Source organism: Mobula hypostoma, chromosome 31 (genome assembly GCF_963921235.1).
Source record: "Mobula hypostoma chromosome 31, sMobHyp1.1, whole genome shotgun sequence".
Classification (NCBI taxonomy): Eukaryota; Metazoa; Chordata; class Chondrichthyes; order Myliobatiformes; family Myliobatidae; genus Mobula; species Mobula hypostoma.
In genome coordinates this window covers 4,134,813-4,162,056 of record NC_086127.1, presented here as the reverse complement: position 1 = coordinate 4,162,056, position 27,244 = coordinate 4,134,813, and the positions used below count along the sequence as shown (strand labels likewise).

Here is a 27,244-nt window from a genome sequence, read left to right as displayed (position 1 = left end):
TTATTCTTATATGAAGATATCGCCATAATTTTCCCTCTTAAGACAGCCTTCAGAGTATCCCATAGAATGGGAGGTGAAACCTCTCCAGTATCATTGAATTCTAAGTAAAGACTAATTTATTTTTAATTTTTTTTCCTTAAAGTAGGGATCATTGAGTAGACTTGAATTTAGTTTCGAAATACCATTCTTTGGTTGTAGGTCAAAATCAACACATTAATATATATGTGCAGGGTCACCTACATCTATTTTCCAAATTGCACAGGTGTTTACTTTGTCCTTATCCTTCCCTAATGTTATGAAATAGTCTATTCTTGTTTATACAGAATGGGGCGGGGGGGGGGTGTAGAATAATGAGTGTAATTCATTCTATCGGGGAAAAGGTCCTCCATATATCAATTAAACCAACATCCTCAAAAAGTCTATTAACTCTCTTATGCAACGATTTTGTTTCATAGATTTTTCTATTGGAAGTGTCTAACTTTCGTTGTAATTGTAAATTTAAGTCTCCCCCACATATCAGGAGACCTTCTGTTTCCGTTACCATAATATTCGTAATTTTCTGCAAATAACTAATATCACTTCCTTGGGGTGCGTATATATTGAATAGAGTAACTGAATTTCCATCTATATTCCCCCTTACCAGAATATATCTGCCCTCCTTATCTCCCATATAGAATACTTTCTCAAAATTTAGCTTGCTTGAGATAGGAATAGCAACTCCTCTCCTATGCCCTGATTTATATGAGAAGAAAAACGAATTAGTGAAGCCCATTCTCTTTGGTTTTCCATGTTCGTTATCACTTAAGTGATTTTTCTGTAATTGTCACCATTTCCTGTAAAATAGAATGTTACACCGTTTGGTTGGATTTAACAGCCCATTGACATTAACAGAAATGAATTTTATTTCGCCCTTAGCCGTGTGTATTTATCTATCAATATATCATTGAAACTAGCAGAATAAAACTTTATCGATCTACTCCCTGAACAAATTCGAACCAAGAAACGGGAATAATAAAAACAAAACAACGCAAGTGTGATTCCAAGGCTGAGGTCTCTACTGGATGACCCTGGGTTGAGCTAGAGGAAACGTCTAGCCGTGGGCTACGCTCCTCTACCTTCCTCCCTGTGAGTTGGGGGAAAGCCCCATTACACTACTCATGGAAGTAAGTTAATAAGGCTATGTTCATTACACAGAAAAGTTTTCCCTGTGTATTCCTCCCATATATATATTCTCATTCAGGTGGGGAAAAAGGAGTGAGTGAATGAATTTTAAAAATTGAGTATTATGAAATCCACGTTATGATAAGTGTTTCTTGAAATGCGTAGAACTCTGTCTATTTTTGCTTCCGTTTATCCTATCAACACTTTTAAATTTAGCCGAACCTTATGGCTCTTCCGGAGGGGGTGAGGGCTGTCTTCGGAAAACTCACAGACTCTTCTTGATATTGTCTCGCACCTCCTCCCGTCCCCTGCTTCCTCGTTATTCTTACTATTTCCCAAGCAGATCGGGATAACTGCTCAGCCAGGCTTTCCCTCGGTTTGATCACGCTGACGGGCAGCCGTCTGATCCTCATGTCTGTCGTCTGATACAGTTCCATACCATTCTCATAAAACACGCGCAGTTTCGCAGGGTACGGAGTTTGGAATCTAATCTTTCTGAAGCACTAAACCTCTAATCCTTTTTGTTTTTGTGCTGTTTGTTCATATATAATTTAACTCGTTTCACCCCACTGCCGCCGAGAAACACCAAAGTTCACCTGAGATAAAACACTGAGAAGAAACCGGAACCTGATTCTACTGAAGTCCCACAGAAGAAGAAGACATCCCGGGTCACAGATCGGAGTGTTGTCTGCGTGGAGCCTTGGTTTAATCAGTCGCCTGTAAACTACGGGTGTTCTTCGTTACCTGAACCCTGCTCCCGCGTCCGGTTTCACCTATCACCTGTCACCTCGTATTTTTTCCTCCCCTCCCTCTCCCCACCCCACAACTTCTTACTCTGAATTCTCGGCATCCTTCCCAGTCCTGATGAAGCGTCTCTGCCCGAAACGTCGACTGTTTACTCTATTCCATACATGCTGCCTGGTCTGCTGAATTCCTCCAGCAAAGTCCTGACGAAGGGTCTCGGCCTGAAACGTCGACTGCGCCTCTTCCTATAGATGCTGCCTGGCCTGCTGCGTTCACCAGCAACTTTGATGTGTGTTGCTTGAATTTCCAGCGTCTGCAGAATTCCTGTTGTTCACCTATCACCTGTCACCTTGTATTACTTCCTCTCCTCCCCCTCCCCCACCTTATTATTCTGAATTCTCCCCATCTTTTCTGGTTCTGATGAAGTGTCTCGGCCAGAAACGTCGACTATTTACTCTTTTCCATACCTGCTGCCCGGCCTGCTGAGTTCCTCCAGCATTTTATGTGTGTATATGTTGCGTCTTCTTTCACTCTGTCTATCACCCTCGTAATTATATATACCTCTGGCAGGTCACCGTCCCCCTCAAACCTCCTACGTTCAAAAGAATTAAAAGTTAAAGTCCTGATAAAAGTTCCCGGCCAGAAACATCGACTGCTTACTCTTTTCCATAGATGCTGCCTGGTCTGCTGAATTCCTCCAGCATTTCGTGTGTGTCGCTATTTCCTTGCTGGAAATTTCAGACATCCTACAGAGCCCGGATCGCTCAGTCGGTAGAGCATCAGACTTTTAATCTGAGGGTCCAGGGTTCAAGTCCCTGTTCGGGCGCTAAATTTATATTTAAAATCCAACTGCATCGGAAAACGAGTCAGCAACTTGTCACTGAGACCTCCATGTAGTGTTGAACATGCCGTTTGCATAATTTCCTGGTAAAGCAATGTGAATGTGCAGAAACGCAACAGAGTACAGTGGACTCGACCCGTGACGTCAGAAACACACGTCTCTCTACGGCCCGTATAATCAAAGTTCAAGGTACGTCAAAGTTTATAGAAAAGTCATTATCAAAGTGCATAAATGTTACCATCTTGCCCTGAGGTTCATTTTCTTGCAGCATTCCCAGTCGCTATGAAGAACCACGATGGAATCCATGAAAAACCATTAACAGCAAAGGCTGACAAACAGCCCATTCTCAAAAGGCAACAAACGATGAAAATGCAACCAGTGAAAAAATCAACAAAATAATAATAACAAAGGAATAAGCAATAGTTATCGACGACAGAGTTTTGTAAAGCACTTCTAGAGCTTCTTGAATTTCACTCAGGTTATTTTTTATAATTTTTGTTCTTGGAACCCTAATTCTATGAATTGTATTTTTGCTATCTTTTTCTTCAGTTTACACGCCAGTACTTTCAATAGACTTAGATTCACTTTCATAATGTCTCTGTTTCAGAAACATTAAATTCTTCCTCATTTCTTGCCTAGCCAAACTATTAATTTCATGCCTTATAATTTTAATTTCCTCTGATGTATCCTGTGCCAAATTCAATTTGTGTTTTCTTTCCTGGTTCCTTCAGCCTATTTTGTAATTCCTCTATTGTTTTCTTCCTTTGTTATTCTTATATGAAGATATCGCCATAATTTTCCCTCTTAAGACAGCCTTCAGAGTATCCCATAGAATGGGAGGTGAAACCTCTCCAGTATCATTGAATTCTAAGTAAAGACCAATTTATTTTTAATTTTTTTTCCTTAAAGTAGGGATCATTGAGTAGACTTGAATTTAGTTTCGAAATACCATTCTTTGGTTGTAGGTCAAAATCAACACATTAATATATATGTGCAGGGTCACCTACATCTATTTTCCAAATTGCACAGGTGTTTACTTTGTCCTTATCCTTCCCTAATGTTATGAAATAGTCTATTCTTGTTTATACAGAATGGGGCGGGGTGGGGGGTGTAGAATAATGAGTGTAATTCATTCTATCGGGGAAAAGGTCCTCCATATATCAATTAAACCAACATCCTCAAAAAGTCTATTAACTCTCTTATGCAAGGATTTTGTTTCATAGGTTTTTCTATTGGAAGTGTCTAACTTTCATTGTAATTGTAAATTTAAGTCTCCCCCACATATCAGGAGACCTTCTGTTTCCGTTACCATAATATTCGTAATTTTCTGCAAATAACTAATATCACTTCCTTGGGGTGCGTATATATTGAATAGAGTAACTGAATTTCCATCTATATTCCCCCTTACCAGAATATATCTGCCCTCCTTATCTCCCATATAGAATACTTTCTCAAAATTTAGCTTGCTTGAGATAGGAATAGCAACTCCTCTCCTATGCCCTGATTTATATGAGAAGAAAAACGAATTAGTGAAGCCCATTCTCTTTGGTTTTCCATGTTCGTTATCACTTAAGTGATTTTTCTGTAATTGTCACCATTTCCTGTAAAATAGAATGTTACAACGTTTGGTTGGATTTAACAGCCCATTGACATTAACAGAAATGAATTTTATTTCGCCCTTAGCCGTGTGTATTTATCTATCAATATATCATTGAAACTAGCAGAATAAAACTTTATCGATCTACTCCCTGAACAAATTCGAACCAAGAAACGGGAATAATAAAAACAAAACAACGCAAGTGTGATTCCAAGGCTGAGGTCTCTACTGGATGACCCTGGGTTGAGCTAGAGGAAACGTCTAGCCGTGGGCTACGCTCCTCTACCTTCCTCCCTGTGAGTTGGGGGAAAGCCCCATTACACTACTCATGGAAGTAAGTTAATAAGGCTATGTTCATTACACAGAAAAGTTTTCCCTGTGTATTCCTCCCATATATATATTCTCATTCAGGTGGGGAAAAAGGAGTGAGTGAATGAATTTTAAAAATTGAGTATTATGAAATCCACGTTATGATAAGTGTTTCTTGAAATGCGTAGAACTCTGTCTATTTTTGCTTCCGTTTATCCTATCAACACTTTTAAATTTAGCCGAACCTTATGGCTCTTCCGGAGGGGGTGAGGGCTGTCTTCGGAAAACTCACAGACTCTTCTTGATATTGTCTCGCACCTCCTCCCGTCCCCTGCTTCCTCGTTATTCTTACTATTTCCCAAGCAGATCGGGATAACTGCTCAGCCAGGCTTTCCCTCGGTTTGATCACGCTGACGGGCAGCCGTCTGATCCTCATGTCTGTCGTCTGATACAGTTCCATACCATTCTCATAAAACACGCGCAGTTTCGCAGGGTACGGAGTTTGGAATCTAATCTTTCTGAAGCACTAAACCTCTAATCCTTTTTGTTTTTGTGCTGTTTGTTCATATATAATTTAACTCGTTTCACCCCACTGCCGCCGAGAAACACCAAAGTTCACCTGAGATAAAACACTGAGAAGAAACCGGAACCTGATTCTACTGAAGTCCCACAGAAGAAGAAGACATCCCGGGTCACAGATCGGAGTGTTGTCTGCGTGGAGCCTTGGTTTAATCAGTCGCCTGTAAACTACGGGTGTTCTTCGTTACCTGAACCCTGCTCCCGCGTCCGGTTTCACCTATCACCTGTCACCTCGTATTTTTTCCTCCCCTCCCTCTCCCCACCCCACAACTTCTTACTCTGAATTCTCGGCATCCTTCCCAGTCCTGATGAAGCGTCTCTGCCCGAAACGTCGACTGTTTACTCTATTCCATACATGCTGCCTGGTCTGCTGAATTCCTCCAGCAAAGTCCTGACGAAGGGTCTCGGCCTGAAACGTCGACTGCGCCTCTTCCTATAGATGCTGCCTGGCCTGCTGCGTTCACCAGCAACTTTGATGTGTGTTGCTTGAATTTCCAGCGTCTGCAGAATTCCTGTTGTTCACCTATCACCTGTCACCTTGTATTACTTCCTCTCCTCCCCCTCCCCCACCTTATTATTCTGAATTCTCCCCATCTTTTCTGGTTCTGATGAAGTGTCTCGGCCAGAAACGTCGACTATTTACTCTTTTCCATACCTGCTGCCCGGCCTGCTGAGTTCCTCCAGCATTTTATGTGTGTATATGTTGCGTCTTCTTTCACTCTGTCTATCACCCTCGTAATTATATATACCTCTGGCAGGTCACCGTCCCCCTCAAACCTCCTACGTTCAAAAGAATTAAAAGTTAAAGTCCTGATAAAAGTTCCCGGTCAGAAACGTCGACTGCTTACTCTTTTCCATAGATGCTGCCCGGCCTGCTGAATTCCTCCAGCATTTCGTGTGTGTCGCTATTTCCTTGCTGGAAATTTCAGACATCCTACAGAGCCCGGATAGCTCAGTCGGTAGAGCATCAGACTTTTAATCTGAGGGTCCAGGGTTCAAGTCCCTGTTCGGGCGATGCATCAAGAGTTCAAAGTAAACTTATTGGGTCGCCTAGCGATTAGCCGACACGCGTTATATTGCCAGCGATACGCTTCTCTGGTGAAGATTCACAGGAGCCTGAAGTTAGAAGCCCATAGACTACCCACAGATTGGTTCAGGCACCTCGGAGGCGTAGCCCGAAGCGCAACGATATTACAGTTTGTGCGGGGCGGCGGTGAGGGATTCGGAGTTCAACCCGGCCTCCTCTGTAAAACGTCCGTGCGTCGGCCCCGTAGACTGCGTGCTTTATCCCCGAGTGCCCCGGTTTCCTCCCGCAGTCCATGAGGGTAGTTTAACTGGACATTATAAATGGTCCCTTTTTTTGCAAGGGGCTGGCGTTAGATCGGTGATGTTACAGCTTGCTGAGACAGAGCTGCTGAAAGGACCGGTAGAGTCTAATCCGCGGTGTGTCGATTCACAAATAAAGAAAAGAAAGAAAGTAAATCTCCACCTCAGGGCATTGATGGAGTCAGAGGCGCGTCCTCCTCCTCGTTCCCTGAAGCTGATGAGCAGCTCCTTCCGGACGCGGTGGGAAAGGCGGGAGTGTGACGTCACCCCGCAGACTCTCCCGGTAGTCTTCTGCAGGATCCTTGTTGACTTTGAAGAATTAGAGAGCGCAGCGACAGGCCCGTCAGCTCATCGGACCCTTTCCGACCTTCAAACATTTCAGTGCATAACGCCATCACGCGGAACACGGGTATGCAAACCATGTTTTTCACTGTAGCTCGACACGTGTGTTAATAATGAACCAAAATGGCAACTTACCACGCACAGAAAACACGCCCGAAGTTTGAGCGGGCGGGGGTTAGTCAGACAGCAGAGGGCGCGTTGGCAGCCGGTGACCCGGAGCCTGGATACACCAGTCTGCAGAGCTTCAAACTTTCAACCTCAGGGTCCACAATTCAAATCCCTGTTTAGGCGCTGAATTCACATCGCACTTGGAGTAACGCCCGAAGATTTCAAGTCCGTGCCTGACGGCCGGGAAGGACAAGCAGGGCGCTTTCTTAAATGTCTGACACCCAGTAGCCGTCCTGCAGAGCGGTGCCAGGAGGAGAGAGAGTCGGTCGGACGTTGTCGAGGCGATCGCTGTTCTGTCGGTGTCAGCCGGAGGGAGGAGCCGGTTGTTGACGTCACGGACCGTGGCGGAGCACGCGCTCCTGTCTGCAGCAGCGGTGTTCAAGTGTGGATGGCTGAGGTTCCCCGGTGTAAATATCACCCACAATTTCCCCCGATCCTGCTGCGGCGAGGAAAGTGCACGGGAAGCTCTAATTCCTCAGATGCCGAAAGAAACTCTGCATGTGTATGGAACCGGAGGAGATAGCAGAGGTACTTAATGAGTACTTTGCTCCAGTATTCACAACGGAAAAGATTCTTGGCGATTCTAGGGATGACTTGCACGGACTGGAAATACTTGAACATGTAGATATTAAAAAAGAGAAAGGGCCGGAGATTTTGGAAAGCATCAAAGTCGGATAAGTCACCGGAACCGAATGAAATGTACCCCAGGCTATTGTGGGAGGCGAGGGGAGATATGGCTGGCTTCTGGCAATGATATTTGCATCATCAATAGAGACGAGAGAGTTTCCGGAGGATTGGAGGTTTGCGGATGTTGTTTCTTTATTCAAGAAAGGGAGTAGAGATAGCCCAGGAAATTATAGACCATGAGTCTTACCTCAGTGGTTGGTAAGTTGCTGGATAAGATCCTGAGAGGCAAGGTTTATGAACATTTGGAGAAGTATAATATAATTAGGAATAGTCAGCCTGGCTTTATGAAAGGTTGTGCCTCAGCCCGATGATTTTTTTGAGCATGTGACTAAACACAGTGATGAATGTAGAGCAGTAGATATAGTTTGTGTGGATTTCAGCAAGGCATTTGACCGCGTACCCCATGCAAGGCTTATTAAGAAATTAAGGAGGAATGGGATCCAAGGGGACATTGCTTTGTGGATCCAGAATTGGCTTGCTCACAGAAGACAAAGAGCGGTTGTAGACGGGACATATTCTGCAAGGAGGTTGGTGACCAGTGGCGTACCTCAGGGATCTGTTCCGGGACCCCTTCTCGTCTTGATTTTCATAAATGACCTGGATGAGGAAGTGGAGGGATGGGTTAGTAAATTTTCTGATGACACCAAGGGCGTAGGTGTTGTGGATAGTGTGGAGGGCTGTCAGAGGTTACAGCGGGACACTGATAGGATGCAAAACTGGGCTGAGAAGCGGCAGATGGAGTTCCTCCCAGATACGTGTAAGCTGGTTCATTTTCTGGAAGCCCGGATAGCTCAGTCGGTAGAGCATCAGACTTTTAATCTGAGGGTCCAGGGTTCAAGTCCCTGTTCAGGCGATGCATCAAGAGTTCAAAGTAAACTTATCGGGTCGCCTAGCGATTAGCCGACGTGCAGCCGTCTGATCCTAATGTCTGTAGTCGCCTCTTCCACTATCTGCGGCGGTTGCACACTACCCTCATAAAACACCCGCAGTGTTGCAGGGTACGGAGTTTGGAATCTAATCTTTCTGAAGGGCTAAATCTCTAATCCTTTGTTTTTGTGTTGTTTGTTCACTCTGTCTATCACCCTCATAATTATATATACCTCTGGCAGGTCACCGTCCCCCTCAAACCTCCTACGTTCAAAAGAATTAAGACTTAAAGTCCTGATAAAAGTTCCCGGCCTGAAACGTCGACTGCTTACTCTTTTCCATAGATGCTGCCCGGCCTGCTGAATTCCTCCAGCATTTCGTGTGTGTCGCTGTTTCCTTGCTGGAAATTTCAGACATCCAACAGAGCCCGGATAGCTCAGTCGGTAGAGCATCAGACTTTTAATCTGAGGGTCCAGGGTTCAAGTCCCTGTTCGGGCGCTAAATTTATATTTAAAATCCAACTGCATCGGAAAACGAGTCAGCAACTTGTCACTGAGACCTCCATGTAGTGTTGAACATGCCGTTTGCATAATTTCCTGGTAAAGCAATGTGAATGTGCAGAAACGCAACAGAGTACAGTGGACTCGACCCGTGACATCAGAAACACACGTCGATCTACGGCCCGTATAATCAAAGTTCAAGGTACGTCAAAGTTTATAGAAAAGTCATTATCAAAGTGCATAAATGTTACCATCTTGCCCTGAGGTTCATTTTCTTGCAGCATTCCCGATCGCTATGAAGAACCACGATGGAATCCATGAAAAACCATTAACAGCAAAGGCTGACAAACAGCCCATTCTCAAAAGGCAACAAACGATGAAAATGCAACGAGAGAAAAAGATAAACAAAATAATAATAACAAAGGAATAAGCAAAAGTTATCGACGACAGAGCTGTGTAAAACACTTCAAGCGCTTCTTGAATTTCACTCAGGTTATTTTTTATAATTTTTGGATCCCTAATTCTATGAATTGTATTTTTGGCTATCTTTTTCTTCAGTTCCACGCCAATATTTTCATAAACTTAGATTCACTTTCATAATGTCTCTGTTTCAGAAACATTCAGTTCTTCCTGATTTCTTGCCTCGCCAAACTATTAATTTCATGCCTTATAATTTTAATTTCCTCTAATGTATCCTGTGCCAAATTCAATTTGCGCTTTTTCTCTAGTTCCTTCAGTCTATTTTGTAATTCCTTTCATATTTTATTCCTTTTTTTTTTCTTTTTGAAGATGTTGCTATAATTTTCCCTCTTAAGACAACCTTGAGAGTATCCCATAGAATGGGAGGTGAAACCTCTCCAGTGTCATTGAATTCTAAGTGAAGACCAATTTTTTTTTAATTTGTTGCTCAATGTAGGGATCATTGAGTAGACTTGAATTTATTTTCCAAATAGCATTCTTTGGTTCTAGGTCAAAATCAACAGCTAAATATATATGTGCACGGTCAGTTATATCTATTGCCCCAATTCCATAGGTGTTTATTTTGTCTTTGTCTTTTCCTCATGTTATGACATAGTCTATTCTTGTATATATAGAATGGGGGGGGGGGCAGAATAATGAGTGTAATCCATTCTGTGGGAGAAAAGATCCCTCCATATATCAATTAAACCAACATCCTCAAGAAGTGTATTAAATCTCTTACGTAAGGAGTTTGTTTCATAGGTTTTTCTGTTGCAAGTGTCTAACTTTCGTTGTAATTGTAAATTCAAGTCTCCACATATCAGGAGACCTTCTGTTTCCGTTACCATAATATTAGTAATTTTCTGAAAGAAACTACTATCACTTCCTGAGGGTTTGTATATATTCAATAGAGTAACTGAGTTTCCATCTATATTCCCCCTTACCAGAATAAATCTGCCTTCCTTATCTCCCATTTCGAATACTTTTTTCAAAATTTAGCTTGCTTGAGATAAGAATAGCAACTCCTCTCCTATATCCTGATTTATATGAGGAGGAAAACAAATCAGTGAAGCCCATTCTCTTTACTTTTCCATGCTCAATAATTTTCATGTGCAAATTAAGAGATTTTCCTGTAAATATACGACATGGGTTTGTTCCTTTTTCATTTTGGATGGAATTTTACTACGTTTGGTTGGATTTAACAGCCCATTGCCGTTAACAGAAATGAATTTTATTTCGTCCTTAGCCGTGTGTATTTATCTATCAATATATCATTGAAACTAGCAGAATAAAACTTACTCGATCTACTCCCTGAACAAATAAGAACCAAGAAACGCGAATAATAAAATAAAAGACAACAAAAGTGTGATTCCAAGGCTGAGGTCGCCAGCAGATGACCGTGGGTTGAGCTAGAGGAAACTTCTAGCCGTGGGAGATAGCCCTTCCTCCCTCTGAGTTGGGGAAGGCCCCCATTACAGTACCCATAAAAGTAAGTTAATAAGGCTATGTCCATTACACAGAACAGATTTCCCTGTATATTCCTCCCATATATATGTTCTCATTTAGGTGGGGGAAAAGGGGTGAATGAATGAATTTTAAAAATTGAGTAATATGAAATCCACGTTATAATAAGTATTTCTTCAAATAGGTATAGTAACGTCTATTTATGCTTCCATTTATCTGATCAATACTTTTAAAGTTAGCCAAACATTATGGCTCTCCTGGAGGTGGGGGAGGGCTGTCTTCGGAAAACTCACAGACTCTTCCTGATACTCTCTCGCCCTCCTACCGTCTCCTGCTTCCTCGGTTCTCTTACTATTTCCCAAGCAGGTCGGGATAACTGCTCAGCCAGACTTTCCCTTGGTTTCATCACGATGACGGGGAGCCCTCTGATCCTAATGTCTGTAGTCGCCTCTTCCACTATCTGCGACAGTTGCACACTATCCTCATAAAACACCCGCAGTGTTGCAGGGTACGGAGTTTGGAATCTAATCTTTCTGAAGGGCTAAATCTCTAATCCTTTGTTTTTGTGTTGTTTGTTCATTTGTAATTTAAACTCGTTTAACCCCACCGCCGCCGAGAAACAGCAAAGTTCACCTCAGATAAAACACTGAGAAGAAACCAGAATCTGATTCTACTGAAGTCTGACAGAAGAAGAAGACACCTCGGGTCATAGATCGCAGTGTTGCTGGTGTGGATCCTTGGTTTAATCAATCGCCTGTAAACTACTGGTGTTCTTCGTTACCTGAACCCTACTCCGCGTCCGGTTTCACCTATCACCTGTCACCTTGTATTACTTCCTCTCCTCCCCCTCCCCCACCTTATTATTCTGAATTCTCCCCATCCTTTCTGGTTCTGATGAAGTGTCTCGGCCCGAAACGTCGACTATTTACTCTTTTCCATACCTGCTGCCCGGCCTGCTGAGTTCCTCCAGCATTTTATGTGTGTATATGTTGCGTCTTCTTTCACTCTGTCTATCACCCTCATAATTATATATACCTCTGGCAGGTCACCGTCCCCCTCAAACCTCCTACGTTCAAAAGAATTAAGACTTAAAGTCCTGATAAAAGTTCCCGGCCTGAAACGTCGACTGCTTACTCTTTTCCATAGATGCTGCCCGGCCTGCTGAATTCCTCCAGCATTTAGTGTGTGTCGCTGATTCCTTGCTGGAAATTTCAGACATCCAACAGAGCCCGGATAGCTCAGTCGGTAGAGCATCAGACTTTTAATCTGAGGGTCCAGGGTTCAAGTCCCTGTTCGGCCGCTAAATTTATATTTAAAATCCAACTGCATCGGAAAACGAGTCAGCAACTTGTCACTGAGACCTCCATGTAGTGTTGAACATGCCGTTTGCATAATTTCCTGGTAAAGCAATGTGAATGTGCAGAAACGCAACAGAGTACAGTGGACTCGACCCGTGACGTCAGAAACACACGTCTAATCAAAGTTCAAGGTACGTCAAAGTTTATAGAAAAGTCATTATCAAAGTGCATAAATGTTACCATCTTGCCCTGAGGTTCATTTTCTTGCAGCATTCCCGATCGCTATGAAGAACCACGATGGAATCCATGAAAAACCATTAACAGCAAAGGCTGACAAACAGCCCATTCTCAAAAGGCAACAAACGATGAAAATGCAACCAGTGAAAAAATCAACAAAATAATAATAACAAAGGAATAAGCAATAGTTATCGACGACAGAGTTTTGTAAAGCACTTCTAGAGCTTCTTGAATTTCACTCAGGTTATTTTTTATAATTTTTGTTCTTGGAACCCTAATTCTATGAATTGTATTTTTGCTATCTTTTTCTTCAGTTTACACGCCAGTACTTTCAATAGACTTAGATTCACTTTCATAATGTCTCTGTTTCAGAAACATTAAATTCTTCCTGATTTCTTGCCTAGCCAAACTATTAATTTCATGCCTTATAATTTTAATTTCCTCTGATGTATCCTGTGCCAAATTCAATTTGTGTTTTCTTTCCTGGTTCCTTCAGCCTATTTTGTAATTCCTCTATTGTTTTCTTCCTTTGTTATTCTTATATGAAGATATCGCCATAATTTTCCCTCTTAAGACAGCCTTCAGAGTATCCCATAGAATGGGAGGTGAAACCTCTCCAGTATCATTGAATTCTAAGTAAAGACTAATTTATTTTTAATTTTTTTTCCTTAAAGTAGGGATCATTGAGTAGACTTGAATTTAGTTTCGAAATACCATTCTTTGGTTGTAGGTCAAAATCAACACATTAATATATATGTGCAGGGTCACCTACATCTATTTTCCAAATTGCACAGGTGTTTACTTTGTCCTTATCCTTCCCTAATGTTATGAAATAGTCTATTCTTGTTTATACAGAATGGGGCGGGGGGGGGGGGTGTAGAATAATGAGTGTAATTCATTCTATCGGGGAAAAGGTCCTCCATATATCAATTAAACCAACATCCTCAAAAAGTCTATTAACTCTCTTATGCAAGGATTTTGTTTCATAGGTTTTTCTATTGGAAGTGTCTAACTTTCGTTGTAATTGTAAATTTAAGTCTCCCCCACATATCAGGAGACCTTCTGTTTCCGTTACCATAATATTCGTAATTTTCTGCAAATAACTAATATCACTTCCTTGGGGTGCGTATATATTGAATAGAGTAACTGAATTTCCATCTATATTCCCCCTTACCAGAATATATCTGCCCTCCTTATCTCCCATATAGAATACTTTCTCAAAATTTAGCTTGCTTGAGATAGGAATAGCAACTCCTCTCCTATGCCCTGATTTATATGAGAAGAAAAACGAATTAGTGAAGCCCATTCTCTTTGGTTTTCCATGTTCGTTATCACTTAAGTGATTTTTCTGTAATTGTCACCATTTCCTGTAAAATAGAATGTTACAACGTTTGGTTGGATTTAACAGCTCATTGACATTAACAGAAATGAATTTATTTCGCCCTTAGCCGTGTGTATTTATCTATCAATATATCATTGAAACTAGCAGAATAAAACTTTATCGATCTACTCCCTGAACAAATTCGAACCAAGAAACGGGAATAATAAAAACAAAACAACGCAAGTGTGATTCCAAGGCTGAGGTCTCTACTGGATGACCCTGGGTTGAGCTGGAGGAAACGTCTAGCCGTGGGCTACGCTCCTCTACCTTCCTCCCTGTGAGTTGGGGGAAAGCCCCATTACACTACTCATGGAAGTAAGTTAATAAGGCTATGTTCATTACACAGAAAAGTTTTCCCTGTGTATTCCTCCCATATATATATTCTCATTCAGGTGGGGAAAAAGGAGTGAGTGAATGAATTTTAAAAATTGAGTATTATGAAATCCACGTTATGATAAGTGTTTCTTGAAATGCGTAGAACTCTGTCTATTTTTGCTTCCGTTTATCCTATCAACACTTTTAAATTTAGCCGAACCTTATGGCTCTTCCGGAGGGGGTGAGGGCTGTCTTCGGAAAACTCACAGACTCTTCTTGATATTGTCTCGCACCTCCTCCCGTCCCCTGCTTCCTCCTTATTCTTACTATTTCCCAAGCAGATCGGGATAACTGCTCAGCCAGGCTTTCCCTCGGTTTGATCACGCTGACGGGCAGCCGTCTGATCCTCATGTCTGTCGTCTGATACAGTTCCATACCATTCTCATAAAACACGCGCAGTTTCGCAGGGTACGGAGTTTGGAATCTAATCTTTCTGAAGCACTAAACCTCTAATCCTTTTTGTTTTTGTGCTGTTTGTTCATATATAATTTAACTCGTTTCACCCCACTGCCGCCGAGAAACACCAAAGTTCACCTGAGATAAAACACTGAGAAGAAACCGGAACCTGATTCTACTGAAGTCCCACAGAAGAAGAAGACATCCCGGGTCACAGATCGGAGTGTTGTCTGCGTGGAGCCTTGGTTTAATCAGTCGCCTGTAAACTACGGGTGTTCTTCGTTACCTGAACCCTGCTCCCGCGTCCGGTTTCACCTATCACCTGTCACCTCGTATTTTTTCCTCCCCTCCCCCTCCCCACCCCACAACTTCTTACTCTGAATTCTCGGCATCCTTCCCAGTCCTGATGAAGCGTCTCTGCCCGAAACGTCGAATGTTTACTCTATTCCATACATGCTGTCTGGCCTGCTGAATTCCTCCAGCAAAGTCCTGACGAAGGGTCTCGGCCTGAAACGTCGACTGCGCCTCTTCCTATAGATGCTGCTTGGCCTGCTGCGTTCACCAGCAACTTTGATGTGTGTTGCTTGAATTTCCAGCATCCTGTTGTTCACCTATCACCTGTCACCTTGTATTACTTCCTCTCCTCCCCCTCCCCCACCTTATTATTCTGAATTCTCCCCATCTTTTCTGGTTCTGATGAAGTGTCTCGGCCAGAAACATCGACTATTTACTCTTTTCCATACCTGCTGCCCGGCCTGCTGAGTTCCTCCAGCATTTTATGTGTGTATATGTTGCGTCTTCTTTCACTCTGTCTATCACCCTCGTAATTATATATACCTCTGGCAGGTCACCGTCCCCCTCAAACCTCCTACGTTCAAAAGAATTAAAAGTTAAAGTCCTGATAAAAGTTCCCAGCCAGAAACGTCGACTGCTTCCTCTTTTCCATAGATGCTGCCTGGTCTGCTGAATTCCTCCAGCATTTCGTGTGTGTCGCTATTTCCTTGCTGGAAATTTCAGACATCCTACAGAGCCCGGATCGCTCAGTCGGTAGAGCATCAGACTTTTAATCTGAGGGTCCAGGGTTCAAGTCCCTGTTCGGGCGATGCATCAAGAGTTCAAAGTAAACTTATTGCGTCGCCTAGCTATTAGCCGACGGGCAGCCCTCTGATCCTAATGTCTGTAGTCGCCTCTTCCACTATCTGCGACAGTTGCACACTACCCTCATAAAACACCCGCAGTGGTGCAGGGTACGGAGTTTGGAATCTAATCTTTCTGAAGGGCTAAATCTCTAATCCTTTGTTTTTGTGTTGTTTGTTCATATATAATTTAACTCGTTTCACCCCACTGCCGCCGAGAAACAGCAAAGTTCACCTCAATAAAACACTGAGAAGAAACCAGAATCTGATTCTACTGAAGTCTGACAGAAGAAGAAGACACCTCGGGTCATAGATCGCAGTGTTGCTGGTGTGGATCCTTGGTTTAATCAATCGCCTGTAAACTACTGGTGTTCTTCGTTACCTGAACCCTACTCCGCGTCCGGTTTCACCTATCACCTGTCACCTTGTATTACTTCCTCTCCTCCCCCTCCCCCACCTTATTATTCTGAATTCTCCCCATCTTTTCTGGTTCTGATGAAGTGTCTCGGCCAGAAACGTCGACTATTTACTCTTTTCCATACCTGCTGCCCGGCCTGCTGAGTTCCTCCAGCATTTTATGTGTGTATATGTTGCGTCTTCTTTCACTCTGTCTATCACCCTCGTAATTATATATACCTCTGGCAGGTCACCGTCCCCCTCAAACCTCCTACGTTCAAAAGAATTAAAAGTTAAAGTCCTGATAAAAGTTCCCGGTCAGAAACGTCGACTGCTTACTCTTTTCCATAGATGCTGCCCGGCCTGCTGAATTCCTCCAGCATTTCGTGTGTGTCGCTATTTCCTTGCTGGAAATTTCAGACATCCTACAGAGCCCGGATAGCTCAGTCGGTAGAGCATCAGACTTTTAATCTGAGGGTCCAGGGTTCAAGTCCCTGTTCGGGCGATGCATCAAGAGTTCAAAGTAAACTTATTGGGTCGCCTAGCGATTAGCCGACACGCGTTATATTGCCAGCGATACGCTTCTCTGGTGAAGATTCACAGGAGCCTGAAGTTAGAAGCCCATAGACTACCCACAGATTGGTTCAGGCACCTCGGAGGCGTAGCCCGAAGCGCAACGATATTACAGTTTGTGCGGGGCGGCGGTGAGGGATTCGGAGTTCAACCCGGCCTCCTCTGTAAAACGTCCGTGCGTCGGCCCCGTAGACTGCGTGCTTTATCCCCGAGTGCCCCGGTTTCCTCCCGCAGTCCATGAGGGTAGTTTAACTGGACATTATAAATGGTCCCTTTTTTTGCAAGGGGCTGGCGTTAGATCGGTGATGTTACAGCTTGCTGAGACAGAGCTGCTGAAAGGACCGGTAGAGTCTAATCCGCGGTGTGTCGATTCACAAATAAAGAAAAGAAAAAGTAAATCTCCACCTCAGGGCATTGATGGAGTCAGAGGCGCGTCCTCCTCCTCGTTCCCTGAAGCTGATGAGCAGCTCCTTCCGGACGCGGTGGGAAAGGCGGGAGTGTGACGTCACCCCGCAGACTCTCCCGGTAGTCTTCTGCAGGATCCTTGTTGACTTTGAAGAATTAGAGAGCGCAGCGACAGGCCCGTCAGCTCATCGGACCCTTTCCGACCTTCAAACATTTCAGTGCATAACGCCATCACGCGGAACACGGGTATGCAAACCATGTTTTTCACTGTAGCTCGACACGTGTGTTAATAATGAACCAACATGGCAATTTACCACGCACAGAAAACACGCCCGAAGTTTGAGCGGGCGGGGGTTAGTCAGACAGCAGAGGGCGCGTTGGCAGCCGGTGACCCGGAGCCTGGATACACCAGTCTGCAGAGCTTCAAACTTTCAACCTCAGGGTCCACAATTCAAATCCCTGTTTAGGCGCTGAATTCACATCGCACTTGGAGTAACGCCCGAAGATTTCAAGTCCGTGCCTGACGGCCGGGAAGGACAAGCAGGGCGCTTTCTTAAATGTCTGACACCCAGTAGCCGTCCTGCAGAGCGGTGCCAGGAGGAGAGAGAGTCGGTCGGACGTTGTCGAGGCGATCGCTGTTCTGTCGGTGTCAGCCGGAGGGAGGAGCCGGTTGTTGACGTCACGGACTGTGGCGGAGCACGCGCTCCTGTCTGCAGCAGCGGTGTTCAAGTGTGGATGGCTGAGGTTCCCCGGTGTAAATATCACCCACAATTTCCCCCGATCCTGCTGCGGCGAGGAAAGTGCACGGGAAGCTCTAATTCCTCAGATGCCGAAAGAAACTCTGCATGTGTATGGAACCGGAGGAGATAGCAGAGGTACTTAATGAGTACTTTGCTCCAGTATTCACAACGGAAAAGATTCTTGGCGATTCTAGGGATGACTTGCACGGACTGGAAATACTTGAACATGTAGATATTAAAAAAGAGAAAGGGCCGGAGATTTTGGAAAGCATCAAAGTCGGATAAGTCACCGGAACCGAATGAAATGTACCCCAGGCTATTGTGGGAGGCGAGGGGAGATATGGCTGGCTTCTGGCAATGATATTTGCATCATCAATAGAGACGAGAGAGTTTCCGGAGGATTGGAGGTTTGCGGATTTTGTTTCTTTATTCAAGAAAGGGAGTAGAGATAGCCCAGGAAATTATAGACCATGAGTCTTACCTCAGTGGTTGGTAAGTTGCTGGATAAGATCCTGAGAGGCAAGGTTTATGAACATTTGGAGAAGTATAATATAATTAGGTATAGCCAACATGGCTTTATGAAAGGTTGTGCCTCAGCCCGATGATTTTTTTGAGCATGTGACTAAACACAGTGATGAATGTAGAGCAGTAGATATAGTTTGTGTGGATTTCAGCAAGGCATTTGACCGCGTACCCCATGCAAGGCTTATTAAGAAATTAAGGAGGAATGGGATCCAAGGGGACATTGCTTTGTGGATCCAGAATTGGCTTGCTCACAGAAGACAAAGAGCGGTTGTAGACGGGACATATTCTGCAAGGAGGTTGGTGACCAGTGGCGTACCTCAGGGATCTGTTCCGGGACCCCTTCTCGTCTTGATTTTCATAAATGACCTGGATGAGGAAGTGGAGGGATGGGTTAGTAAATTTTCTGATGACACCAAGGGCGTAGGTGTTGTGGATAGTGTGGAGGGCTGTCAGAGGTTACAGCGGGACACTGATAGGATGCAAAACTGGGCTGAGAAGCGGCAGATGGAGTTCCTCCCAGATACGTGTAAGCTGGTTCATTTTCTGGAAGCCCGGATAGCTCAGTCGGTAGAGCATCAGACTTTTAATCTGAGGGTCCAGGGTTCAAGTCCCTGTTCAGGCGATGCATCAAGAGTTCAAAGTAAACTTATCGGGTCGCCTAGCGATTAGCCGACGTGCAGCCCTCTGATCCTAATGTCTGTAGTCGCCTCTTCCACTATCTGCGACGGTTGCACACTACCCTCATAAAACACCCGCAGTGTTGCAGGGTACGGAGTTTGGAATCTAATCTTTCTGAAGGGCTAAATCTCTAATCCTTTGTTTTTGTGTTGTTTGTTCACTCTGTCTATCACCGTCATAATTATATATATAGCTCTGGCAGGTCACCGTCCCCCTCAAACCTCCTACGTTCAAAAGAATTAAGACTTAAAGTCCTGATAAAAGTTCCCGGCCTGAAACGTCGACTGCTTACTCTTTTCCATAGATGCTGCCCGGCCTGCTGAATTCATCCAGCATTTCGTGTGTGTCGCTGTTTCCTTGCTGGAAATTTCAGACATCCAACAGAGCCCGGATAGCTCATTCGGTAGAGCATCAGACTTTTAATCTGAGGGTCCAGGGTTCAAGTCCCTGTTCGGGCGCTAAATTTATATTTAAAATCCAACTGCATCGGAAAACGAGTCAGCAACTTGTCACTGAGACCTCCATGTAGTGTTGAACATGCCGTTTGCATAATTTCCTGGTAAAGCAATGTGAATGTGCAGAAACGCAACAGAGTACAGTGGACTCGACCCGTGACGTCAGAAACACACGTCTCTCTACGGCCCGTATAATCAAAGTTCAAGGTACGTCAAAGTTTATAGAAAAGTCATTATCAAAGTGCATAAATGTTACCATCTTGCCCTGAGGTTCATTTTCTTGCAGCATTCCCGATCGCTATGAAGAACCACGATGGAATCCATGAAAAACCATTAACAGCAAAGGCTGACAAACAGCCCATTCTCAAAAGGCAACAAACGATGAAAATGCAACGAGAGAAAAAGATAAACAAAATAATAATAACAAAGGAATAAGCAAAAGTTATCGACGACAGAGCTGTGTAAAACACTTCAAGCGCTTCTTGAATTTCACTCAGGTTATTTTTTATAATTTTTGGATCCCTAATTCTATGAATTGTATTTTTGGCTATCTTTTTCTTCAGTTCCACGCCAGTATTTTCATAAACTTAGATTCACTTTCATAATGTCTCTGTTTCAGAAACATTCAGTTCTTCCTGATTTCTTGCCTCGCCAAACTATTAATTTCATGCCTTATAATTTTAATTTCCTCTAATGTATCCTGTGCCAAATTCAATTTGCGCTTTTTCTCTAGTTCCTTCAGTCTATTTTGTAATTCCTTTCATATTTTATTCCTTTTTTTTTTCTTTTTGAAGATGTTGCTATAATTTTCCCTCTTAAGACAACCTTGAGAGTATCCCATAGAATGGGAGGTGAAACCTCTCCAGTGTCATTGAATTCTAAGTGAAGACCAATTTTTTTTTAATTTGTTGCTCAATGTAGGGATCATTGAGTAGACTTGAATTTATTTTCCAAATAGCATTCTTTGGTTCTAGGTCAAAATCAACAGCTAAATATATATGTGCACGGTCAGTTATATCTATTGCCCCAATTCCATAGGTGTTTATTTTGTCTTTGTCTTTTCCTCATGTTATGACATAGTCTATTCTTGTATATATAGAATGGGGGGGGGCAGAATAATGAGTGTAATCCATTCTGTGGGAGAAAAGATCCCTCCATATATCAATTAAACCAACATCCTCAAGAAGTGTATTAAATCTCTTACGTAAGGAGTTTGTTTCATAGGTTTTTCTGTTGCAAGTGTCTAACTTTCGTTGTAATTGTAAATTCAAGTCTCCACATATCAGGAGACCTTCTGTTTCCGTTACCATAATATTAGTAATTTTCTGAAAGAAACTACTATCACTTCCTGAGGGTTTGTATATATTCAATAGAGTAACTGAGTTTCCATCTATATTCCCCCTTACCAGAATAAATCTGCCTTCCTTATCTCCCATTTCGAATACTTTTTTCAAAATTTAGCTTGCTTGAGATAAGAATAGCAACTCCTCTCCTATATCCTGATTTATATGAGGAGGAAAACAAATCAGTGAAGCCCATTCTCTTTACTTTTCCATGCTCAATAATTTTCATGTGCAAATTAAGAGATTTTCCTGTAAATATACGACATGGGTTTGTTCCTTTTTCATTTTGGATGGAATTTTACTACGTTTGGTTGGATTTAACAGCCCATTGCCGTTAACAGAAATGAATTTTATTTCGTCCTTAGCCGTGTGTATTTATCTATCAATATATCATTGAAACTAGCAGAATAAAACTTACTCGATCTACTCCCTGAACAAATAAGAACCAAGAAACGCGAATAATAAAATAAAAGACAACAAAAGTGTGATTCCAAGGCTGAGGTCGCCAGCAGATGACCGTGGGTTGAGCTAGAGGAAACTTCTAGCCGTGGGAGATAGCCCTTCCTCCCTCTGAGTTGGGGAAGGCCCCCATTACAGTACCCATAAAAGTAAGTTAATAAGGCTATGTCCATTACACAGAACAGATTTCCCTGTATATTCCTCCCATATATATGTTCTCATTTAGGTGGGGGAAAAGGGGTGAATGAATGAATTTTAAAAATTGAGTAATATGAAATCCACGTTATAATAAGTATTTCTTCAAATAGGTATAGTAACGTCTATTTATGCTTCCATTTATCTGATCAATACTTTTAAAGTTAGCCAAACATTATGGCTCTCCTGGAGGTGGGGGAGGGCTGTCTTCGGAAAACTCACAGACTCTTCCTGATACTCTCTCGCCCTCCTACCGTCTCCTGCTTCCTCGGTTCTCTTACTATTTCCCAAGCACGTCGGGATAACTGCTCAGCCAGACTTTCCCTTGGTTTCATCACGATGACGGGGAGCCCTCTGATCCTAATGTCTGTAGTCGCCTCTTCCACTATCTGCGACAGTTGCACACTATCCTCATAAAACACCCGCAGTGTTGCAGGGTACGGAGTTTGGAATCTAATCTTTCTGAAGGGCTAAATCTCTAATCCTTTGTTTTTGTGTTGTTTGTTCATTTGTAATTTAAACTCGTTTAACCCCACCGCCGCCGAGAAACAGCAAAGTTCACCTCAGATAAAACACTGAGAAGAAACCAGAATCTGATTCTACTGAAGTCTGACAGAAGAAGAAGACACCTCGGGTCATAGATCGCAGTGTTGCTGGTGTGGATCCTTGGTTTAATCAATCGCCTGTAAACTACTGGTGTTCTTCGTTACCTGAACCCTACTCCGCGTCCGGTTTCACCTATCACCTGTCACCTTGTATTACTTCCTCTCCTCCCCCTCCCCCACCTTATTATTCTGAATTCTCCCCATCCTTTCTGGTTCTGATGAAGTGTCTCGGCCCGAAACGTCGACTATTTACTCTTTTCCATACCTGCTGCCCGGCCTGCTGAGTTCCTCCAGCATTTTATGTGTGTATATGTTGCGTCTTCTTTCACTCTGTCTATCACCCTCATAATTATATATACCTCTGGCAGGTCACCGTCCCCCTCAAACCTCCTACGTTCAAAAGAATTAAGACTTAAAGTCCTGATAAAAGTTCCCGGCCTGAAACGTCGACTACTTACTCTTTTCCATAGATGCTGCCCGGCCTGCTGAATTCATCCAGCATTTCGTGTGTGTCGCTGTTTCCTTGCTGGAAATTTCAGACATCCAACAGAGCCCGGATAGCTCAGTCGGTAGAGCATCAGACTTTTAATCTGAGGGTCCAGGGTTCAAGTCCCTGTTCGGCCGCTAAATTTATATTTAAAATCCAACTGCATCGGAAAACGAGTCAGCAACTTGTCACTGAGACCTCCATGTAGTGTTGAACATGCCGTTTGCATAATTTCCTGGTAAAGCAATGTGAATGTGCAGAAACGCAACAGAGTACAGTGGACTCGACCCTGTGACATCAGAAACACACGTCTCTCTACGGCCCGTATAATCAAAGTTCAAGGTACGTCAAAGTTTATAGAAAAGTCATTATCAAAGTGCATAAATGTTACCATCTTGCCCTGAGGTTCATTTTCTTGCAGCATTCCCGATCGCTATGAAGAACCACGATGGAATCCATGAAAAACCATTAACAGCAAAGGCTGACAAACAGCCCATTCTCAAAAGGCAACAAACGATGAAAATGCAACGAGTGAAAAAATCAACAAAATAATAATAACAAAGGAATAAGCAATAGTTATCGACAACAGAGTTTTGTAAAGCACTTCTAGAGCTTCTTGAATTTCACTCAGGTTATTTTTTATAATTTTTGTTCTTGGATCCCTAATTCTATGAATTGTATTTTTGCTATCTTTTTCTTCAGTTTACACGCCAGTACTTTCAATAGACTTAGATTCACTTTCATAATGTCTCTGTTTCAGAAACATTAAATTCTTCCTCATTTCTTGCCTAGCCAAACTATTAATTTCATGCCTTATAATTTTAATTTCCTCTGATGTATCCTGTGCCAAATTCAATTTGTGTTTTCTTTCCTGGTTCCTTCAGCCTATTTTGTAATTCCTCTATTGTTTTCTTCCTTTGTTATTCTTATATGAAGATATCGCCATAATTTTCCCTCTTAAGACAGCCTTCAGAGTATCCCATAGAATGGGAGGTGAAACCTCTCCAGTATCATTGAATTCTAAGTAAAGACTAATTTATTTTTAATTTTTTTTCCTTAAAGTAGGGATCATTGAGTAGACTTGAATTTAGTTTCGAAATACCATTCTTTGGTTGTAGGTCAAAATCAACACATTAATATATATGTGCAGGGTCACCTACATCTATTTTCCAAATTGCACAGGTGTTTACTTTGTCCTTATCCTTCCCTAATGTTATGAAATAGTCTATTCTTGTTTATACAGAATGGGGCGGGGGGGGGTGTAGAATAATGAGTGTAATTCATTCTATCGGGGAAAAGGTCCTCCATATATCAATTAAACCAACATCCTCAAAAAGTCTATTAACTCTCTTATGCAAGGATTTTGTTTCATAGATTTTTCTATTGGAAGTGTCTAACTTTCGTTGTAATTGTAAATTTAAGTCTCCCCCACATATCAGGAGACCTTCTGTTTCCGTTACCATAATATTCGTAATTTTCTGCAAATAACTAATATCACTTCCTTGGGGTGCGTATATATTGAATAGAGTAACTGAATTTCCATCTATATTCCCCCTTACCAGAATATATCTGCCCTCCTTATCTCCCATATAGAATACTTTCTCAAAATTTAGCTTGCTTGAGATAGGAATAGCAACTCCTCTCCTATGCCCTGATTTATATGAGAAGAAAAACGAATTAGTGAAGCCCATTCTCTTTGGTTTTCCATGTTCGTTATCACTTAAGTGATTTTTCTGTAATTGTCACCATTTCCTGTAAAATAGAATGTTACAACGTTTGGTTGGATTTAACAGCCCATTGACATTAACAGAAATGAATTTTATTTCGCCCTTAGCCGTGTGTATTTATCTATCAATATATCATTGAAACTAGCAGAATAAAACTTTATCGATCTACTCCCTGAACAAATTCGAACCAAGAAACGGGAATAATAAAAACAAAACAACGCAAGTGTGATTCCAAGGCTGAGGTCTCTACTGGATGACCCTGGGTTGAGCTAGAGGAAACGTCTAGCCGTGGGCTACGCTCCTCTACCTTCCTCCCTGTGAGTTGGGGGAAAGCCCCATTACACTACTCATGGAAGTAAGTTAATAAGGCTATGTTCATTACACAGAAAAGTTTTCCCTGTGTATTCCTCCCATATATATATTCTCATTCAGGTGGGGAAAAAGGAGTGAGTGAATGAATTTTAAAAATTGAGTATTATGAAATCCACGTTATGATAAGTGTTTCTTGAAATGCGTAGAACTCTGTCTATTTTTGCTTCCGTTTATCCTATCAACACTTTTAAATTTAGCCGAACCTTATGGCTCTTCCGGAGGGGGTGAGGGCTGTCTTCGGAAAACTCACAGACTCTTCTTGATATTGTCTCGCACCTCCTCCCGTCCCCTGCTTCCTCGTTATTCTTACTATTTCCCAAGCAGATCGGGATAACTGCTCAGCCAGGCTTTCCCTCGGTTTGATCACGCTGACGGGCAGCCGTCTGATCCTCATGTCTGTCGTCTGATACAGTTCCATACCATTCTCATAAAACACGCGCAGTTTCGCAGGGTACGGAGTTTGGAATCTAATCTTTCTGAAGCACTAAACCTCTAATCCTTTTTGTTTTTGTGCTGTTTGTTCATATATAATTTAACTCGTTTCACCCCACTGCCGCCGAGAAACACCAAAGTTCACCTGAGATAAAACACTGAGAAGAAACCGGAACCTGATTCTACTGAAGTCCCACAGAAGAAGAAGACATCCCGGGTCACAGATCGGAGTGTTGTCTGCGTGGAGCCTTGGTTTAATCAGTCGCCTGTAAACTACGGGTGTTCTTCGTTACCTGAACCCTGCTCCCGCGTCCGGTTTCACCTATCACCTGTCACCTCGTATTTTTTCCTCCCCTCCCTCTCCCCACCCCACAACTTCTTACTCTGAATTCTCGGCATCCTTCCCAGTCCTGATGAAGCGTCTCTGCCCGAAACGTCGACTGTTTACTCTATTCCATACATGCTGCCTGGTCTGCTGAATTCCTCCAGCAAAGTCCTGACGAAGGGTCTCGGCCTGAAACGTCGACTGCGCCTCTTCCTATAGATGCTGCCTGGCCTGCTGCGTTCACCAGCAACTTTGATGTGTGTTGCTTGAATTTCCAGCGTCTGCAGAATTCCTGTTGTTCACCTATCACCTGTCACCTTGTATTACTTCCTCTCCTCCCCCTCGCCCACCTTATTATTCTGAATTCTCCCCATCTTTTCTGGTTCTGATGAAGTGTCTCGGCCAGAAACGTCGACTATTTACTCTTTTCCATACCTGCTGCCCGGCCTGCTGAGTTCCTCCAGCATTTTATGTGTGTATATGTTGCGTCTTCTTTCACTCTGTCTATCACCCTCGTAATTATATATACCTCTGGCAGGTCACCGTCCCCCTCAAACCTCCTACGTTCAAAAGAATTAAAAGTTAAAGTCCTGATAAAAGTTCCCGGCCAGAAACATCGACTGCTTACTCTTTTCCATAGATGCTGCCTGGTCTGCTGAATTCCTCCAGCATTTCGTGTGTGTCGCTATTTCCTTGCTGGAAATTTCAGACATCCTACAGAGCCCGGATCGCTCAGTCGGTAGAGCATCAGACTTTTAATCTGAGGGTCCAGGGTTCAAGTCCCTGTTCGGCCGCTAAATTTATATTTAAAATCCAACTGCATCGGAAAACGAGTCAGCAACTTGTCACTGAGACCTCCATGTAGTGTTGAACATGCCGTTTGCATAATTTCCTGGTAAAGCAATGTGAATGTGCAGAAACGCAACAGAGTACAGTGGACTCGACCCGTGACGTCAGAAACACACGTCTCTCTACGGCCCGTATAATCAAAGTTCAAGGTACGTCAAAGTTTATAGAAAAGTCATTATCAAAGTGCATAAATGTTACCATCTTGCCCTGAGGTTCATTTTCTTGCAGCATTCCCAGTCGCTATGAAGAACCACGATGGAATCCATGAAAAACCATTAACAGCAAAGGCTGACAAACAGCCCATTCTCAAAAGGCAACAAACGATGAAAATGCAACCAGTGAAAAAATCAACAAAATAATAATAACAAAGGAATAAGCAATAGTTATCGACGGCAGAGTTTTGTAAAGCACTTCTAGAGCTTCTTGAATTTCACTCAGGTTATTTTTTATAATTTTTGTTCTTGGAACCCTAATTCTATGAATTGTATTTTTGCTATCTTTTTCTTCAGTTTACACGCCAGTACTTTCAATAGACTTAGATTCACTTTCATAATGTCTCTGTTTCAGAAACATTAAATTCTTCCTCATTTCTTGCCTAGCCAAACTATTAATTTCATGCCTTATAATTTTAATTTCCTCTGATGTATCCTGTGCCAAATTCAATTTGTGTTTTCTTTCCTGGTTCCTTCAGCCTATTTTGTAATTCCTCTATTGTTTTCTTCCTTTGTTATTCTTATATGAAGATATCGCCATAATTTTCCCTCTTAAGACAGCCTTCAGAGTATCCCATAGAATGGGAGGTGAAACCTCT

At 42.7% G+C, this 27,244-nt stretch overlaps 5 non-coding genes across 5 annotated transcripts; all 5 read left to right on the top strand.

The window, feature by feature from the left end:
* The first annotated feature begins 6,172 nt into the window (after window positions 1–6,172).
* Window positions 6,173–6,245, top strand: trnak-uuu (transfer RNA lysine (anticodon UUU)). The gene has a single exon. It is a non-coding gene; the product is annotated as a tRNA-Lys (tRNA).
* A 2,289-nt stretch (window positions 6,246–8,534) lies between these two features.
* trnak-uuu (transfer RNA lysine (anticodon UUU)) lies at window positions 8,535–8,607 on the top strand. Its single transcript has one exon. It is a non-coding gene; the product is annotated as a tRNA-Lys (tRNA).
* A 439-nt stretch (window positions 8,608–9,046) lies between these two features.
* On the top strand, window positions 9,047–9,119 carry trnak-uuu (transfer RNA lysine (anticodon UUU)). The gene has a single exon. It is a non-coding gene; the product is annotated as a tRNA-Lys (tRNA).
* A 7,576-nt stretch (window positions 9,120–16,695) lies between these two features.
* Window positions 16,696–16,768, top strand: trnak-uuu (transfer RNA lysine (anticodon UUU)). Its single transcript has one exon. It is a non-coding gene; the product is annotated as a tRNA-Lys (tRNA).
* Window positions 16,769–19,055: 2,287 nt separating this feature from the next.
* trnak-uuu (transfer RNA lysine (anticodon UUU)) lies at window positions 19,056–19,128 on the top strand. Its single transcript has one exon. It is a non-coding gene; the product is annotated as a tRNA-Lys (tRNA).
* The last annotated feature ends 8,116 nt before the right edge of the window (window positions 19,129–27,244 follow it).